Genomic DNA, 19,236 nt, shown 5'->3' with positions numbered 1-19,236 from the left:
CAGATCAAAGGTAATATCAATGATTTATCAAGCTCTTGAGATTTTAAAAGAAAATAAAACAATATAATAAATTTTGTAGAGGTGGCCAATAAACACACCTTTAAAAGTTCAAAATTACTATTCGTCAGGGACTTGAAAATTGAATAATAGTGAGACTGACAAAAATAATGAAGAGCATAAACAAAAAAAGGTGACAGTGCAGAGGGTGATTTACAGTGGGAAAGAGAAAGCAGCTCAGGCCAGTAAGACAACTTTGCTTTTTCCTGTGGCAGCAGGGAGGGTGGAGAGTGGACCAGACATCTGAACTAGAGACCCCACCTCAGTAGGACCTCACAATTGAATCTCTCTGCCTCCAGCCTGAACCTGAAGAGCTTCAGTTCTTGGTCCTTCTGCTGCCTTCCCCTCCTCTGTTACACCTACGAATGCCACATCCTGGAGCAAGTGCTTCTCGGCCCTGGGGTCTGGGTGAACGACCTAAGAGACAAGTGTTAAGGATGGGAGCCTCCTTATTCTCTAGAGTTCATCCACGCTTTTGTTCTATTATTTTCTTGGTTAAATTAGTTTTATTTCCAGTAAGAATCCCTTATCCCCACTGCTCATCACTTATTATTCACCTGATGCCAGGTGCACATGAGCTAGATAACAGGACCGGGTCCTGGGACAGCAGAGCACCTACAAGATGAAGAACTGTGAATCCACTGCAGTTAGTCAAAAGGGTCTAAACCAGACCCTCTCCTAGAAGGGAGTTCAGTGATCACATACTGGATTTGGGGGGGAGAGTCTCAACATAATTCAAGTATTTACCCAAGTATTTATTCTAAAAGGGCAGTTCTGTGAAATGCGAATTTGTCCCACATCCCAAGTTCAAACAAGTCTATGCAGAAGTTCTTCCCAACTGCTTTCAACCTCTTGAACACACAGACAATGAGAACATTTGTACAGTTTAGTGGGGAAGACAAAGATGCTGGAGTCATAGGAGATGCTTTTAGAGCTCCACCCACGCTGCAGTCCTCAGAGAAGATTTTCCTTATCACTTCTCAAGTCCTGATCTTGCATCATGAGGCCCTGAATTTGGGGGTACATTGGAGATCACAGAAAGGAGGGGAGTGACATATGTTTGTGAGAAGGCGGAGTTTTTTTTTTCATTGAAAATGTTTATTTCAGTTTAAAAAAGCAGAGTCTAGGAATTGTTATGGATTACAGATAGTAATCCATTAAAAGAATCTTAAGAAGAAAAAAAGCCACCTTTATATATTCAGAATAAGATATTACAACAATATCCACATTGACATAGAACATTAAAACAATATTCCAAACAGATTATCATGAATTTTCCTTATAAAGGCATTCAATCCTATGCAGCTAATTCTTGTTCTGCTGGGTCTGGAGTTAGCAGTCTCATGAAGCAGTCTGTTTTTTGACTGAAAGGAGTTCTGGAAATCTTGACTCAGTCCACTAGTTTGCTTTGAAACTTGTCTAAGTGACATTAACCCAAAAGCCTATACTTAAGAATCTATGCTTTAAAGTGTCAATAGTGTGAAATATCTGGTACAGTACTTTTTCATGAGGCTCTAAGACTCTCCTTTATTGAAGACACAGATTCTGGCCTGTAGTTTATAGCAGAGCTTTCAGGCAATCATTAGAGTAAAACAAAAACTGTAGGTGACAGACACTTAAAAATGCCTGTGGTTCATTTTTATCTATAATTCTCAAATGTGAAAGGTTATGAAGCTTCATAATAAGGTAATGCAGCTTTTAAGGAAATTTGGTTGTTTCTTTGGCATGTAAAACCAGACAATGAAGCCATTTCAAAAAATTTTTAGACAAAAAATGTCTCTAAAGATAATTATTAAGCCCATTACCAAAAAGTCAGTGAATGTTACTTAACACTGTTTGATAAAAGTGGATGACATAATTTTTATAAAGGATGCAACCCAGAATGTCAGTGAACTGGGATCTTTCCTGGCAGAGGTATATAAGCTGTGAAAAGACAGAGAACTTGGTAAGAGGGATTCATAGGTTAGCTGTAATTTGTGTGTGTTGGGGGTGGGGGTGGGGGGCTCCTCCTATAGATTTTGTTGGATCTGGACGTTCCTGTTGCACCAGAGTGGGCTGGTTGTGGTCTTTTTATTGATCATATGTTATTGACAAAACTCCTCCAACAATCCAGAAGTTGCCAAAATCAGTCAGTCAGAAAGAACAAGACATAGCGCATAAATTCCCCGGAGGGTCCCCTGCCAGATGGACCCCTGGCTCTGCAGGGCCTGAACAAGTAAAAGCCCAAATCAGGGCCCTGCTGGGATCAGAGAGAGGATAAAAGGGGTCTGAGGGTGGGAGGCCTGGCAGAGGTCAGAGAGGTTAAGTTCTGTAGGTTGTGAGCCAGTTTGCTGAGTTCATTTTATAAATGGGAATTGTTATGATTCTAAATAATAACTGAAAATATCCACTTATGTATGCAAAGTGTTTTGTCATTGATTGTAACCAACTGTTCTCTAGATCCTTGAGGAAAGGACCTCAACTGGAATAGACTGTTACGGGCAAGGCAGATTGTAAGAGAAGGAACAATGCCGGGGAGTCTTTAGATCAGGGGCCTATTCCTGTTCTCCATCCACTATTTAGTGGCCTTGGGCAAGTCACTTAGCACCTTGAGGCCTCTCTTTTGTTGAAAAGCAGAAGTAATTCTAGTTCTTACTTCATGGAGAAGCTGTAAGGGTCATATGACATAATTTATTTGAAAATGAACTAAAATGTAAAGCTTTCTATTTAGGTCTCCAGAAAACCTATGTGCCTCTGTTTGGTGAATGGGAGGAAAAGCCCCTTCGTCTGGGTGAAGTCAGCCATGTGCCCGTTTGTATAGTTTGTTGAGCAAAGCTTGGGTTAGGTTTCAGTCTCCACCATTGAGCACAGCATAATCTTCAGAACTATTTCTGTGAGAAGAATTACCCCACGTAATACCATAACGAAGCATATTGCCAAATATCCTTAATAGGCTGCATCCCTTTGTGTTTGGTGGGTCAGGATGTACAGACATGATGCTTGCTCTGCACGCAGCTGAGCACTCTGGGATCCTAACCGAGGTCAGTGTTTGATACTGGGTTATTTCAAATGCTGCCCCTGGTCTGAAATTTTGTGTTTCTGGTGAGCATGTGAGTGACAAAACCCTGGAAAAAAAGCTGATGGGTCATTTGGGACCCACAGCAGAGCTGGATTTCTTATTGGTAAAGCATTGTTCAGCATCCTTTCTCTTTTGTTTATGTGTCTCCCATCCTGAGAAACTCCTCATAACTGGAGAGCCTCCAGTCCAAAGCTGGGCTGGATTCTGCATCCAAACATCTGCCACTGGGGCAGGAGTAGAGTGCAGAATGGAGGAAAGGTCCTATGTGCATCGCGTAGCAAGTCCCAATCACTAAATTCTTGTAAACTAGTGGTTCTCAACCATTTCAACCAGACCCAACCCTTCAGAGCAAAGTGCTATGCCCCCTTTACTATCTTGCAGTGTAATTTGTAGATAAAGTAACACTTTAACCACTTCTGTTAGCACACTTCAGCCCAGTCAGGCCATCTTCAGAGTCTGAGCTCTCAAAAATCATTATTCCAACAGTTCTGTCCTTTCTCTCCTGCATTATAAGTTTCTCCTCTCTTAACACTGTTTGATAAAAGTGGATGACATAATTTTTATAAAGGATGCAACCCAGAATGTCAGTGAGCTGGGATCTTTCCTGGCAGAGGTATATAAACTGTGAAAAGACAGAGAACTTGGTAAGAGGGATTTATAGGTTAGCTGTAATTTGTGTGTGTTGGGGGTGCGGGTGGGGGTCTCCTCCTGTAGATTTTTTTTGAGAGGGCATCTCTCATATTTATTGATCAAATGGTTGTTAACAACAATAAAATTCTGTATAGGGGAGTCAATGCTCAATGCACAATCATTAATCCATCTCAAGCCTAATTCTCGTCAGTCTCCAATCTTCTGAAGCATAACGAACAAGTTCTTACATGGTGAACAAATTCTTACATAGTGAATAAGTTCTTACATGGTGAACAGTACAAGGGCATTCATCACAGAAACTTTCGGTTTTGACCACGCATTATGAACTATAAACAATCAGGTCAAATATGAATATTCGTTTGATTTTTATACTTGATTTGTATGTGGATCCCACATTTCTCCCTTTATTATTATTATTATTTTTATTTTTAATAAAATGCTAAAGTGGTAGGTAGATGCAAGATAAAGGTAGAAAACATAGTTTAGTGTTGTAAGAGAGCAATTGTAGATGATCAGGTGTGTGCCTGTAGACTATGTGTTAATCCAAGCAAGACAAGGGCATTAAAACATCCACGGATGCAGAAGATTTCTCTCAAAACAGGGGGGTGGGAGGAGGTTCTAAGCCTCACCACTGTTGATCCCCAATTTCTCACATGATGGCCCCCGTGCAACTGTGCCTGTCTTAGGTTGTTCCTCCCTTGAGGAATCTTACCCGTCTCTGGCTAACCAGTCATCTTCCGGGGCCATACAGGGAGATGTAAAGTTGGTAAGTGAGAGAGAAGCCATATTGTTTGAAAAGGTTAGCTTTTTACTTCTTTGCACATTTATGCCCTGTGGCTTCTATGCCCAGCATTTGTCTTGAGAGAGTTTTATTACAACATAAAAAGGAGGACAGGAGATGAATATTCAAGCTGAACACTTGGGTTGCCTGATCAGACACACAGCCCTTCCCAGGAATCTCCATTGAGTCTTTTTGGCCCCTGGAACCCATTGTTGGGTGAGAGAAGTGGCAAGAGGGAGGTGCCAGGCTGCAGCAGGTCTTTATCATTGGGTTCCCCAGTAGCTCCTCCAGGGCCCCCAGGTCAGCAGAAGCCCCCAGAGCCCTGGCCAGAGCCAGCACCAGATGGCACGCTCTCACAGCAGCCCGGGCTCTGCGGGTGGCAACAAAGGAAGGGGGGTGCCTGTAGGGGCTCAGGTAGCCACAGCCTTCCCCAGAGCTGCAGCAGTCCCCGAGCCAGGGCCACAGCAGGAAGAGACTGGAGGGCATTCTGGGGGGCACCTGGGAGGTGGCTGTTCCTGCTGCTGGTTCTGCTGGCAGGACATCTCAGCAGGACTTTGGTCAACCTAAAAGACAATGAAACTCTACACACTCAAAGTCAAAACTCATGATTATACTTCTTTTGAAATCAATGCATATATGAAGGAGAAACAATCTTTAGATCAGTTAAACCCATAATCTGAAAGAAACAACTGTGCCTTTCCTCCAGCTAAAGGTACATGGATTAACAAGTCAGAAGATGAGCTTCGTACCCTTCCTTTCAGAGGGAAGCTGGGCACGCTCCACCCTCACAAGACTACTTAAAGTATTCACAGCCCCTACCCCAAAATCTCATGACTATAGACTATCTATGGTTAAAAGAACATATGGGATGTGAACAGATCCCAGAAATGGGCTGCTTTAATTTGTCTGATGGTTCAAGTACAGTTGGAAAATATCCATCATATCATAGATAAATTTTCACAAATGCCTAGGGTGCCTAAATGGTTTTCTTGGCTTCACTGGAGATGGCTGGTAATTATAGATTTGCTTTGTTTATGTCACCGTATTCCTATTATGTTAATATGTGTGTGCAAATTAGTTAGTAGTTTAAAACCTATACATACTTAAGGTACTATACAAGAAGATATGTCAAAGAAATAATCAATCCTCCCAAGTTTCCTTCATATGCTACATCTATAGCTTTTCTTCTTCCTTCCTAATTACAAACCTTAAATAGAATTCGTGCCTCATATCGAATTTACCGAGTATCATAATTCCTCCAGGTGGTAAAGATACCTCGAGACAAGTGCTGGGCATAGAAGCCACAGGGCATAAATCTGCAAAGAAGTAAAAAGCTAACCTTTGCAAACAATATGGCTTCTCTCTCACTTACCAACTTTACATTTCCCTGTATGGCCCCGGAAGATGACTGGTTAGCCAGAGACGGGTAAGATTCCTCAAGGGAGGAACAACCTAAGACAGGCACAGTCGCAGGGGGGCCATCAGGTGAGAATTTGGGGATCAACAGAGGTGAGGCTCAGAACCTCACCCCCCCTGCTTTGAGAGAAATCTTCTGCATCCGTGGATGTCTTGCTGCCCTTGTCTAGCCTGGATTAATACTTAGTCCATAGGCACACACCTGATCATCTGATCATCTACATTTGCCTTCTTACAGCACTAAACTATGTTTTCTACCTTTATCTTGCATCTACCTACCACTTCAGCATTTTATTAAAAATAAAAATAATAATAATAATAGGAGAAATGTGGGATCAACATATAAATCAAGTACAAAAATCAAATGAATATTCATATTTGACCTGATGGTTTATAGGTCATATTGCATGATCAAAACCGAAAGTTTCTGTGATGAATGCCCTTGTACTGTTCACCATGTAAGAATTTATTCACTCTGTAAGAATTCGTTCACCATGTAAGAACTTGTTCGTTATGCTTCAGAAGATTGGAGACTGACGAGAATTAGGCTTGAGATGGATTAATGATTGTACATTGAGCATTGACCCCCCTATACTGAATTTTATTGTTGTTAACAACCATTTGATCAATAAATATGAGAGATGCCCTCTCAAAAAAAAAAAAAAAAAAAAAAGAAAAGTATTCACAGCCCCTGACATGCCCATCCTCTCAGCACAACCATAGGCCCCCAACCAGATGTGCAGGACACACTAGGGGTGCTCCAGAAAGTGTGCAACAAGCAGCACTCAAGAAAAAAGGTCTGGTTTGAAGCACTTGCCAAGTTTTATGGTGTAAGTATTCCCAGTGTGGCTGTTCTCAAGCTGCCGACCTGAAGACATGGAGCACAGCTGGGAAAGACATTCGCGGTTAGTGCCCCCGGCCCCTCTGAGCCACTCCAGCAAAGCCCAGACACAGCGCCACAGACGCAGGGCAGAGTAGTTCTTCTTCCTGCTCAGGTGGCACGTGGCACACACAGCTCTTTCCTCAGTCTGCACCTCCCCCCAGTCCTCTGTTCTGGCCTTCTGCTCGCAGCCTCCCCTGCACCTCCCCACTCCTCTGTTCTGGCCTTCTGCTTGCAGCCTCCCCTGGGCTCCTTAACTTCCTCCTCCCTTGTCCTGCTCAGAGCCCCCTTGAGCTCCATTTCTCACTTGCCATGGTCATGAGTGGGGCCACAGTCTCGTTCGTCGGGAGTCAGAGCAGAGGGAGATGCTGGAGCTGGGATGTCTTTTGTAGGCCCAGGCCAGTTCTGGGAAGGGTGGGAGGTGGCTCTTGCACAACCAAGAACATGCTGGGTCATTCCTGACATTCCCCTGCCTCCTGCTTCTCAGGAGGCCTTAGGAGCTCTCAGGAACCCTCTGGGGCTGGAGCATCACGGGCTTTGCCAGTCACCACCTCCCTGAGGCTGGAAGCCTGGAGAGGTGACTGGGCCTCACAGGGACCAGCCTGAAGTCAGGACTCATCTCTGCAGTTCCTCCCTGCCCCTCAATTTGGTCCTCTGAGTCTCGGCCTCCTCTCAGACTCACCTTGAAAAGCTGATTAAGTGGATTATATTGGAGTCTATTCTGCAGTCTGGGCTAGGGAGGGTGACTGAAAATGAACTCTCGCCCTAAAATCTGAGCACATGCTATAGTCAGAGGCATTGAACTGTGGTTTAGTCAGAGAACTGCAGATTGGCTACTGCAATTAAACCTGCCATTCACCAAATGGGCAATCATGAAAAACTGCTTGAACCTTATGTGATATGTAAAATGGGCAGGATAGTCTCTGTCTCACTGACTTGTTTTGAATATTAGGTGAGAAGTGGGAAAGGGCTTAGCACATGTGGTTAAAATTGTAATATTCCCAGATATATTACTGCATCTGCATTTCAACAGGCACTCCTCAGGGGTGGAGAGCAGTTCATCTCTGTATCAGTGGATAATTGCCTGGGCAACTGAGGGCTTATCTGAACCTGAGATGTAAGGGAGAGGTCTTGCTTGCTTCTGCTGGAAAAGGAGAGAGAGATGGCCCTGGACTGCAGTTTGTAAGCAGAAAACAGGTTTTAAACCTTATTTCTCCCTTTGACGGATTTTGGTTTTAGAGGTATTTTGCCCCAGGATTTCCTCTCCCTAGAGTTACATCTGGAGGTAGTCAGCAGGACCTCTGAAGCTGAAATCTGTCATAATGGCTGTGACCTTTGGGAGGGCTGCCTCTAGAGATGATGATGGGGGAGAAGTGGCACTCACATGAAGGGACATGTGTCTGCACTCTTGTGGCCATGGAGGCGCCCCCACCGCTGCTGGCCGTGCTGACCCCGGCCCATGGCCTGAACCAGAGGCTTTGCTGCTGCCCTGCTTCCTTGCTGCTGGCTGGAGCCCTGCAGGCCAGGGAGACTGAAGAGAGACCCTGAGCCCACAGAGAGGGTTGCCTCATGTGCTCTCAGCAGGAATTACAACGAGTCCCACAACAGCATGGGACAATAGTGAGGGGGTCGATACCCTTCCTTAGGCGGCAGATAGATGGTACTGGTAAATAAATGTCACAATACTTTTCACCCTGTCTGAAAAGTCACTAAGTGGCTGGCTTCTCTGGATTTGTAGTTCCTGGATTTGTCCATCTGAAGGTCTTCCTATGAGTTTGAAGTTAATATATCCTGGAAACCTCTTCCCCACAAAATACTGAAACTTTATTTTAGCCATACTGATGGAAAACATACCCCTCCTTGCTGTATCTTCTCACATCTGTTTGTTCATCTACCAGAGTCACTAATCCATATGTCCTTACACCATGTATGTAGCCCTTTCCATCCTCTTTTGCTGGGCAGCACCATCTGGGAAGGTCTCTCCCTGCACACCAAGTGAAACCTCGACCCAAACGGGGAGTGAAGGGGCTCTTGACTGTGATCAGGGAAAGGACTCTCCATCAGGTCGGACAAGTGCCAGCAAGGAAGGGATTCAGCGAAGCAAGAGTAGAAGTGAATGTCAGCAGCCATGCAGGCAGCAGAGAGCAAGGAAGAACAGAGGAGAAAAGGAAAGTTTATTGAACTCCTGATCAGCATAGGGCAGATCTCTTGCCCCCTCCTAAAGCCAAGGTGTGGGTAAAATTGCAGTATTTCCAGAATCTCTTGCCTGGCTTTGTGCATCTCCATACAATGGGTATTTCCAAGGGGTGGAGAGAAGTAGGCATCTCCATATCAATAGGTAATTACAAGGGCCAGGAATGGCATTAGCACACCACCTAAGAGATGTCCTGGCACCACCCCTCATCAGCTTTGCCTCAGCCAGGACCTGTGATTGTCCTGGACTGGTTAGCAGTGTGACTCTACCTGTGGGAGCTGAGGAACTGGGTTCTAAAGAGCACCACCGTGAGCGTGGAGCACTCAGGGAGAAGGGAGGGGAAAGAGACTATCAGAGGTGCTCTGGGCACAGCACAGCATGAGCCAGCTGGGAGCAAAGGCCTTGGGGGAGGGGCAAGGTCCACAAACACAGTGTAGTACCCAGAGAGCATGGGTGGGCCCTGTCCTCACTGTAATTCACCTATTCGGACACACTCGTTTTACATTTTAACAGCTCTGAAATCAGGATGCACCATAAGCTTGGTGGCATGTCATAATGGAATTGGCAGCTTTTTCCTTCTTCATAGTGCACAAACTAGTGCGACATGTATATGACAGTGTTGGGCTGCAGGCATCAGGGGAAGGGGTGAGCCTGATGGACAAGCTCAGGGCCTCACCAAATGAAGCGAAGAGACCAACAGGTTCCGGTCTGACAACATTCCAGAGCCTGATCGGATAACACTCCCAACTAGAGCCCTTCCCCCAAGCTAAAGGATTAGTTTTAACTTTTTAGTACCTGGCTAAAGGCCAATAAGAGACTCTCACGTACCCTAGATGAGCCAATCCTGGCCCCAATGTATACCTTTGCTCTCCCTCCCCCTTTGCCTTCTTTAAAAACTTGCTGCCTGGCCCTGCTGGGTGTGACTTCTCTGGCTTGTAGTACCCAGGCTGAGGGAACATCACCTGGGAGTGGCATTCAAATAAACTACCTGGCCCTTTGTTGCCTCTCTTCACCTGCTTATTTCAACTAAAATTTATCTTATAGACAGGATGGGTGTGTAGGCAGGAAATGTGAACGAAATGCTGACAGGCTAAAACTGGCATTGACTCAGCATGCATTCCATGAGCAGGAATACTAATCCTAACACTCTGAACATGGAGTAAGTTTCCTCATGGATACCAATGTTATGTATAAATTACTTATCAGCACATGGCACATAGCTTAATGGGCAGAATGATCCCTGGCCTGCGTTTGCTTCACCTGACTTACCAACTCATTCTCAGGCTGCTATGCCTTGTCAAACATCCCCAGCAACACCTGTGCCTTCACAATACCCCTCACAGGCTGCCCAGGGCCCAGCCCACCCACATTCTCCCCCATCACTTGTTGTGAGAGCTCATTCCTGAGGCAGCAAGGCCTGAGCCAGCACAAGTCCCAGAGACCCCCTCCTGGGTGGCAGTCCACAGTCCGGGCTGTGGCTGCTCCCAACCATGGCTCTGAGGGCCACAGTGTGCACCAAGGGATCCCAGCCTCGGGACTGCTTCTGCCTTCCTGACCGCAGCTTTGTTGGGAGAGGGGTTCCTGGGATGAAGTGCCTGTGTCCCCGAGATGGTCTCCAAGGGCCTGTACAGAAATCGGCCTTCAGCCCAGGTGAGATAGAACTCATTTCATGTTCCCAGGGTGTTCCGGTCACTGTCAGTCTCTCTTCTTTCTCTTGGTTCTTATTTCAAATGACCTCTGCTTGGTATTTCAGTTCCCAGTGCATATGCCCCACTCCTCCATGTCTGCTCCAAGGCACAGGTCGAGTGGGACAAGGGCCTCCTCCACATTTCCTGACTCTTTAAGATGAGACTTTGGACACCAGCCTCCTCCTCAGAGTTTCAGAGCAATGGGGTGCCAGGGCCCATCCATCTGAGGGCTTCCCAATGTCTTCCACACCTGTCTTCCCAGCCTCAAGGTAGACTGAGGTCAGCATTCACACTTGGCTGGAAACGCTGAGGAGTTTTCACAGTGTTCACCATCCGCTGGTATTTTTGGCTTTTCTTCCCTATCCACTTGGAGTTTTGTTATGGGTCTCAGATCGGGCATGCCAGAGCAGGAGGAAGGAAACAGGTCCTCAAAGAAAAGCAGATTATAAAAAGGGAGCCTTTATTTTAGCCAGCTGGCGATGGCCAAGGAGCAATCTCTCCAAGTGCAGCCAGAGACCCTGTTACAACATCCTTTTAAGCATTTTTACCACATCCGGCTTAGTTTTTGCAACTTTTCTGCCTTTGCCTAAATTCAGCAAGCTATATTCCTTGTTTAATGCTTGGGGGGCTTAAGCATCCTGTTTTGCCCACCTGCTGCAGGAAACATGTGATACTGCTGGTCTCCAACAAAGCAATGTACAGAAGCAAAAATAGCCTGGCATTAGTTGAACATCCTGTTTCTCATGGGATTTATACCTTTTCCCTTAGTTTCTCAGAAGTTGGTATGTGATTAGGGTCTGAGGCTAACTTTACAGAGAGCTTTGTGTCCTATTTTTATGTCTGAAACTGCTTCAGCCCATCACATTGCCTCCCTCCTTGTAACAGAGTCAAACCATTGACTCCAGTTTTTTTTAGGCTTGGTAACGTTCTCTAATGAAAAGTAGCTTTACTGCCACTACTCTCTTCTGAATATAACTCATCAGGCAAATCACAACGCAGGGCCCTACAGTAACTATAAGCAGAAGGAGAGCGAGGGGACCTGCAAGGACTGTCAGGAGGGTCATTAGCTAAGGGGACCATGAGAACAGGCCTTGATACCAGTTTGCTGCTGCTTCCCTCTGAACCTCTCTTTCTTTGAGGTTCTGTCTCACCATAGCCAGGGTATCCCAAATAATGCCTGATTTGTTTGCATAGAAACAGCAGGTTTCACCTAATGCCATGCAAAGTCCTCTTTGTTTCATTAAGAGGAGGTCCAGCCCTTTCCTATTCTGCAAGACTGCTTCTGCTAGGGAGTCTACAGCTGACTCTCACTGATGGACGGAGCTCTCTAACATCCCTAGATCTTTATCTACTTGTTTACTGAGCACTTTGAAATTGGCATCATTTACAACAAAAGAAGCAGTTCCTACTGCTCCTGATCCTGCTATTCCCAGCCCAACTAGAAGCGGCACTAAGATGGGGCTGCTCTTTTTGTTCTAAGGGAATATACTAAGCCCATGTGTTCCCTACTAGCTTCTCTGTTATAGAGGTAGAGTTGAGGGAGGATGTGAACCAAAATACAGAGCTCGGGTATCCTTAGGTCCCCTACAACAGCTGTTAGTAATTGCTCAGACAAACAAGGGGTTAATCTGCTGGTACAAGCAAACTACATGGAAGATGGGCTGTTTACAGTGAAGTCATGGGTTATGCTGAGATACCCTTGTGGAACACTCAAACATTCCAGGCCAAGTTGCTCCTGGCCTGTTGACTTTTAACTGATCTCACTGAAGATGTCTATATTCCTAGTCTGGTATCTTTACCCTAGAGAATTAGTGTGACCTTGAGTTTGCCTAATGCTGAACACAGAGTTTCGATAGGGACTTTACATTGTTACATTGCTTTGACTGTAAATATCTTGCCATGCTTTTTCCAGAGGCCCTCACCCTGCTCTGTCTAAGTCCACAGTCCCTGTCTCATTTCCTCCTCTACAGATAGAGACCCTAGCTGCTGCTAGGGAAAGGGGGCAATGACCGCTCTGGCTGCTTCATGCTGACAAGGGGTGCAGTAAAGGGTGCAGTTAGGTCTCCATCAGTGGTCAGTTGAGAGGGCCACGGAAGATGGGCACTTCTATTCCAGGTTCCATTTCTATTACTATTTGTAGTTTTATGGCTTATAGGCAAGATAGAACAAATCGTGTTATTAGGTTAAATAGCAATATCTGGAGTTGAATTTTCCATTCTGGAAGGACAAACTTGATGAGATTAATAATGCATGGTTGAATACAAGAACTAGAAATAGTAAAACTTTAATTGAAATCATGGGAGAAAACTAATACATTTGGAGAATCATAGATATTTTGGGGAAACTAGAATTCTGGATCTAGTTTATGTCTCAATGACTAGTATTAGTATTTAATATAGATAAAGGCTGCATTATTGAAACAACACTTTTCTCTAACATCATCATTTTTATTAAAGTAACTAGATTAAGAAAATAATTAACACTTGGCTTGATAATTTGCATAAGTGCATCAAGAAGAGCAATTGATTACATAGGCTTTTTAAAATGTGCTTTGCTGGAACTTTTTATAAGGAATTTCAGATTGAACTTTTAAAGGCCTCTCAAGGCCAGAAAGCCAAGTCAGACTTACCATCAGGTTTTGCCTGCAGTACCTGTAGATTTGGGTGAATTCCTCTCTTCTTGAGGTCTCCAAGACATCCTGAGGTTCCTGCACCTGCCAGGAAGTGACCTTCCTTACTCACCTGGTAAGGCTGCTGGGAACCTTGTAAGCAAGGTACCAGGCCAGTTCTTCCAAGGGGCTTTGTTGGCTTTATAAAGTCAAGCTGTTCCTTAAATCTGTCTGGTCATATCTGAGTTTACAGATGTGTCTCTCAGGTATAACATTCCAGTCAAAGCCTTGCTAATATAACCAGGGTTTTTCATTGGTCCTCTTACAAGGAAAGCAGATTCTTACTGAACTTATGCAAATAAACATACTGCCATAAAGTATAAAAATAGTCACTGAGAGTTTTTAAATTCTGGAGGGATCAGGTAGAGAGAAAGATAGTTTCAATTCTGCTTATAAAGACAGTCATTTACTAAACTGTCAGCTTAAGAGAAAAAGCTTAAAACACTTTAACAGCAACATTTGAAACAAAAAGCCACAAAATCATCTTCCTTAGTTTATTTAATCCTATGTAACCAATACCTGTTCTGCTGAAATCTAGTTCTTTACTAGTGTAGGAGGAATAAAGCAGTGACTATAAATGACAAAAGACTTACAAATGACAATGGTTAAAGAGCTGATGAGAGCTTACTATCAGACAGTTGACGTAAGGAAATTCAGTATTTCTGTAACAAAAAAACATTCAGTAACAAAGTTTAGCATCATTCCCTTTGACAGTGCTTTCCAGGTAATTAAGCAGGTAATTATATATCAGATAAATAAGCCAAATTAGCCAAAAACTTTCCCCAATGAGAAAAAATTCCTCTGACATGTTCCCGGGGCCCTCTGGAACATATCAGTTAACTAGAGGTAAAAGCACCTTTTTGAATTTGATTTTGGCAAGTTGTCAGAAGAAAGTTTCTTTGGCACTTGCTTAAATAGGATTATAGGTTGCCATGAAGCAATACTTGTCCATTTAACCAGAATGACAACAAAATATCTCAAAGACAAATACAGAAGGTTACAGTTGTTAGAAAAGTTTAGCTATTAGTCCTTTTAATATTAAGATCTAATTTTCTTAAATACTCAGACAACTCATTGAGACTTTAAGCATGAGAAACTGCTTTGATAAAAGTTAGAGAACCCTTTGCAATCTTTCAACATTAAGAGCAGACTGTTTAAGAAAACTTTGTCCTTGCAACTGAAAACAAAATTCTAATTTTGCTGTATACTTGATATTGAGAATTATTTGCTTTAATTTTACATAGCATGACCATATCAATTCTTCCACAAACTTTCCACTTCCTTTTTACATTCAGAGTTGTTCCTCTTTAAATAAACAGCTGTACTTTAGAACAAAATTACATTCTTTTAACAAAAGACACATTCTTTAGCATGCAGAAATGATTTCCTTGCTACTTTAAGTAGTTTTATTAGAACTTAAAACCAATAGGAACTTTAATTTTCAGTGAACACCGAGAAGTAGGCTATTGTAAACTGTTACACTAGCATTCTTTAGACTGACAAATTTGTGAACACATTTTTAAATTTCTGGAACCATGTGCTTTGCAGCACAGCCTCACTAAGCACAAAATATGTCTAGACTTTAAGGGTTTAGGTTACTACAAAAATTCTCAGGCTGTTTGTAGGTATACATAGTGTAACACACTGTAACACAATTATTATTAAGATGTTCATGTGCTACACTTAGTTTACTCATTCCTAAAAACTATGCTAGATTACTTACAAAACCTTTACTGAATATTAGACAAAGTCAAGCCTCTAAGTATTTTATTCTTGAAAGATTTAGAAGGTAACATTAACTTAAATGACTATAGGTAAACTTAGGCAGCTGATAACCATAAGGACATGTCCATTTCAGTTTAACTTAAATGTAGCATTAATGCTTAATATCTTTTATTAGAATTTTGTGGAAGTTTTAGAATGCCCAATTTTCACAAGCACTTGTCTTTAAATCAATTTTTATTAATACAATCCAGAAGTAGAAAAATATTTTTCATTTACACACTTAGACACACAAACACACAGATTAAGATGTAATGACTACAGTTAGCAATACTTTTCATAAAAGAACATATAAAAGACACACTATACACCTTGCGCACGTCAGGTGGCCACCACAGAGAACCAGACAGATGAGGAGGGTGATGTCTCACCTCTGCCCCTGACTCGGGGAGTAATGCTGTGTCCAGCCTCCCCATTGAGTCAAATGAGCGCTCAAACCAGAAGCAGACTCAGCTCCCGTGGATTTCCAATTGGCTCCTTAGAAACTCTGACAGGTGAGGACTTGCTGATACCCGTGGGCCCATGGGTGGTCAGCAATCTCAAGGTCTCAAAAGAACTGCTCAACGATCGTGCCCGATCCTGAACGAGCTCCCAAATGTAATGGATCTCAGATCGGGCATGCCAGAGCAGGAGAATGGAAACAGGTTCTCACAGAGAAGTAGATTATAAAAAGGGAGCCTTTATTTTAGGTGGCGGGTGACTGCCAAGGACCAAGCTCTCCAAGTGCAGCCAGAGCCCCTGTTACAACATCCTTTTAAGCATTTTTACCACATCCAGCTTAGTTTTTGCAACTTTTCTGCCTTTGCCCAAATTCAGCAAGCTATATTCCTTGTTTAATGCTCGGGGGGCTTAAGCATCCTGTTTTGCCCACCTGCTGCAGGAAATGTGTGATACTTCTGGTCTCTAATAAAGCGATGTACAGGAGCAAAAATAGCTTGGCATCAGTTGAACATCCTGTTTCTCATGGGATTTATATCTTTTCCTTTAGTTTCTCAGAAGTTGGTACATGACTAGGGTCTGAGGCTAACTTTACAGAGAGCTTTGCATCCTTTTTTTATGTCTGAAACTGCTTCAGCCCCTCACAGTTTCACTCTGTTCCCTGAGAGAGCAACATCATCTAGCACTTGGGAGATTTCACAGCATCCTCCCCCGATGGGCCTCCGGAAGGCTACTAAAACAAGAACAGGCAGATGATATAGATTGGACATAGATGTCACATATACATATACCTAACATATAAAATATACATTTGCCTCACATATATATGCTAACAGGTGACAGAAAATAATAATATAATAACTAATGACAATTGGCCACTTGTTTTGTTTATATATTGTTTTAAGTGCTTTACACATATTATCCCACTAATCCTCATAACAGTCCTATGCTGTGGGTGCTATTAATAGCCCCACAACACCAATGATAAAACAAGATCCAATGGGGAAGCAGATTCTCCAAGTTTACACAGCTGGGAATGAACTTCAGACAACTGGATCCCCAGAATGAAACTACAACAACCCTATTTCAATCATTTTGATATAATACCAATAGGCTTCTCAATCTGCAGTGATAAACTGAAACTCAGAGTAGATACACTAACATCCACAAAACCCATCTGTAATAATACTACGAGGAAACTGAAAGCCACTAAGCATTGTGGATGTGACCATCACAGCAAGTCCCAGAATGTCAGTCTGTCTGTATGGCCTGTATTGTCAATTCTTTTGTTTAGTGGGGTTTCCAGATCCCTGGTCCCTCCCTCATATGAAGTCTGACAACTTAACTGTCTGCTTCAGCCCTGCTTTATGCAACATCTGTGCACTCGATTCTCATTTAAGATAAGATGGAGCTGATCGTTGTTCATGACCCAGGCAGCACTCTCCATAGGTTATTATGGAATTAAACTATCTCAATTAGATGCCATCACTATGGCTAATGGTCAATGACCTATGACCATTCATATCAGTATTGGTATCTTCTTAATCACTGAGACAAGAAGACGGTTTAGCTGAACAAGTCAGCATTAAGGAAACATTTACCAACCACCACATATCTGTACTTTGGAATGCCCTTGACCAAGGCACCCTCCCCAAAGACTATGAGCTGAGCAAATCGAATGAAGATCCAGATAGGGACTACACTAGTTGGGGTGAGGATTTAATAATATGGGTAACTGGTGAACCACTGTGTTGTATACTTGAAACTAATATAAGCTTACATATCAACTATACTTCAATAAAAAAAAAAAAAAAAAAAGATCCAGCACATCTCATGTGAGTAAAAGAAAGAAGGATACACTAGGTTCAAGTAAAGAGCAAAGATTCTCCAAGGGGAAGAATTCAAGGACTTTCTTAGACTGTCCCCACTAGAAGGTGAAGAATAGAGTTCATTAACTCACAGCCACACACACTCAGCAAGTATTTACTGACTAGGTGATCTACTCTGCAGACACAACATAACATAAATGAAATACAATCTCCACCTATATTGACAGAATTCCAGTGGGGAGACAGAAATCTGACAAGTAAGAGAAAATATGCAATTACTGATTATAGGCATTTGGGTGGGTAGCCGCATTCCCCTGAGTCTTCAGATAGTGCTGGGAACTCCCATGGATACTGAACCCTATTCCTCAAGGCTTTCCCTGAGTGACAGTTCTGTATCCAGCAAAGACTGAGATTGCTGCACAGCTCATTCCACCTCCTCCATGAGGGGATGTATAAGCTTGTGAAGCTGGGTCTGGGAGCACTCCCACTCTGAGGTTGGAGAGAGGGATGACAATGAAGGGCCACACAGGCATCCTCTCCTGATCACTGCACTCCTGAAATGGGCTTCTATTTCAATGTGTGGATGTCAAGAGGGCTTAACCCAATTAACCACCTCCATGTATCAAGAAGGGCCTGAGAATCAGGACTTCTCTGCACAAATCCTCTTTTAAATAACAATCAACTCAACATCAAAGGTTGGGCACAAACTTATCAATCAACATCGTATTTTATTGAAAGGCTCTTAGAAAACATCTAAATTCATGTCTTTTTTACATAGAAGGACACTTTCTGTCATAGTCACTTCAGAGGCGATTATTTAAAGGGACAGTTTGAACACATTTTTTTTAGTAAGATTCTCCCTAATAATCCAGTATATTCAGAATAAATTTCTTTCAGTAATGTGTCCACATTTTAGGTTTGTTAATGTATCCACTTCATTTTAAAAGTTAATTCCTGTTTGGTAGGTTTATTTTTCTTCTATTCAGCCAAAGTTCAGAATCCTGCCATCTATTGAGACATCTATGTCAAGAGGACAAGGTAGGGAAAGTAGAAACATGAATGAAAAAAATCACAAGATCAAGGGCATTTTAAAGATATTTATTGTAACAAAGTAGCTCATTCAGAACAATCACATCCAAGCATCAGGATGCAAGTCTTGAGCCCAGTCTCAAAGTTGTGCCAATGCCTATTCCCAAGGCATAGCTCCAGCATGCTCATGTCCTGCAGTTGACACTCAATGGGATGAAAAAGGGCTTGGGGACAAGAAGCACAAGACATGCTGGTTCTTGTTGGCCTTTTGGTCCCTCAACTGATGCTCAGAGCCCAGGTGGAAAGCAGCCCAAAGTGGGGTAACAGCTGGAGCTCTGATGCCTTGGACTCCTGAGGCCACAAGGCCCTGGGGCTAGGGCCTCACCAGGAAGAAACTGGAGCAGGGTGTCTTGGGAGGACTCTTAGGGGGACACTTTGGGGGGCACTCAGTAGTGAGCCCTTTCAGAGGAGGCTGGCATAGCCGCTGATCTTGCTGGCAGGACATCTAAGTGGAAGTTCAAGTAACCTGAAATTCAATACAGTCGTTGTAGAATCCTGTGAAATCTTAGGTCATTCTCTGTGTCCTTCTTTGGAATCTACCACAAGGCTCATGATATCTGGGACTAATCATAAATGCACACAGACACACACATGAAGCCAAAGCTTGGATCTTGTTCATTTTTATATCTCTGAGGTATGGCACATATATCTCTTATGTGGAAGATGTCCAATCAATGCCGATCCCGCACTAAAATGGAAGTCTTT

At 43.2% G+C, this 19,236-nt stretch overlaps 1 long non-coding RNA gene across 7 annotated transcripts in view; it reads right to left on the bottom strand.

The window, feature by feature from the left end:
• Positions 1–19,236, bottom strand: part of LOC118972192 (uncharacterized) — a 67,981-nt gene that overhangs the window by 45,960 nt on the left and 2,785 nt on the right. For 2 of the 7 annotated variants that reach the window (XR_012130380.1, XR_012130381.1), the window contains exons 3-4: positions 13,355–18,997; positions 2,021–5,110 (exon numbers count right to left, since the gene is read on the bottom strand). This is a non-coding gene — a long non-coding RNA (uncharacterized lncRNA). Of the gene's footprint in view, positions 1–2,020; positions 5,111–8,111; positions 11,153–13,354; positions 18,998–19,236 lie in introns of those variants that run through there. The other 5 variants (XR_012130383.1, XR_012130385.1, XR_012130386.1 and 2 more) reach the window with 5 other exon arrangements.

Source organism: Manis javanica, chromosome 4 (genome assembly GCF_040802235.1).
Source record: "Manis javanica isolate MJ-LG chromosome 4, MJ_LKY, whole genome shotgun sequence".
Taxonomy (NCBI): domain Eukaryota; kingdom Metazoa; phylum Chordata; class Mammalia; order Pholidota; family Manidae; genus Manis; species Manis javanica.
Note: the sequence above shows the minus strand (reverse complement) of the source record. Positions and strands in the feature narration are given on the sequence as shown.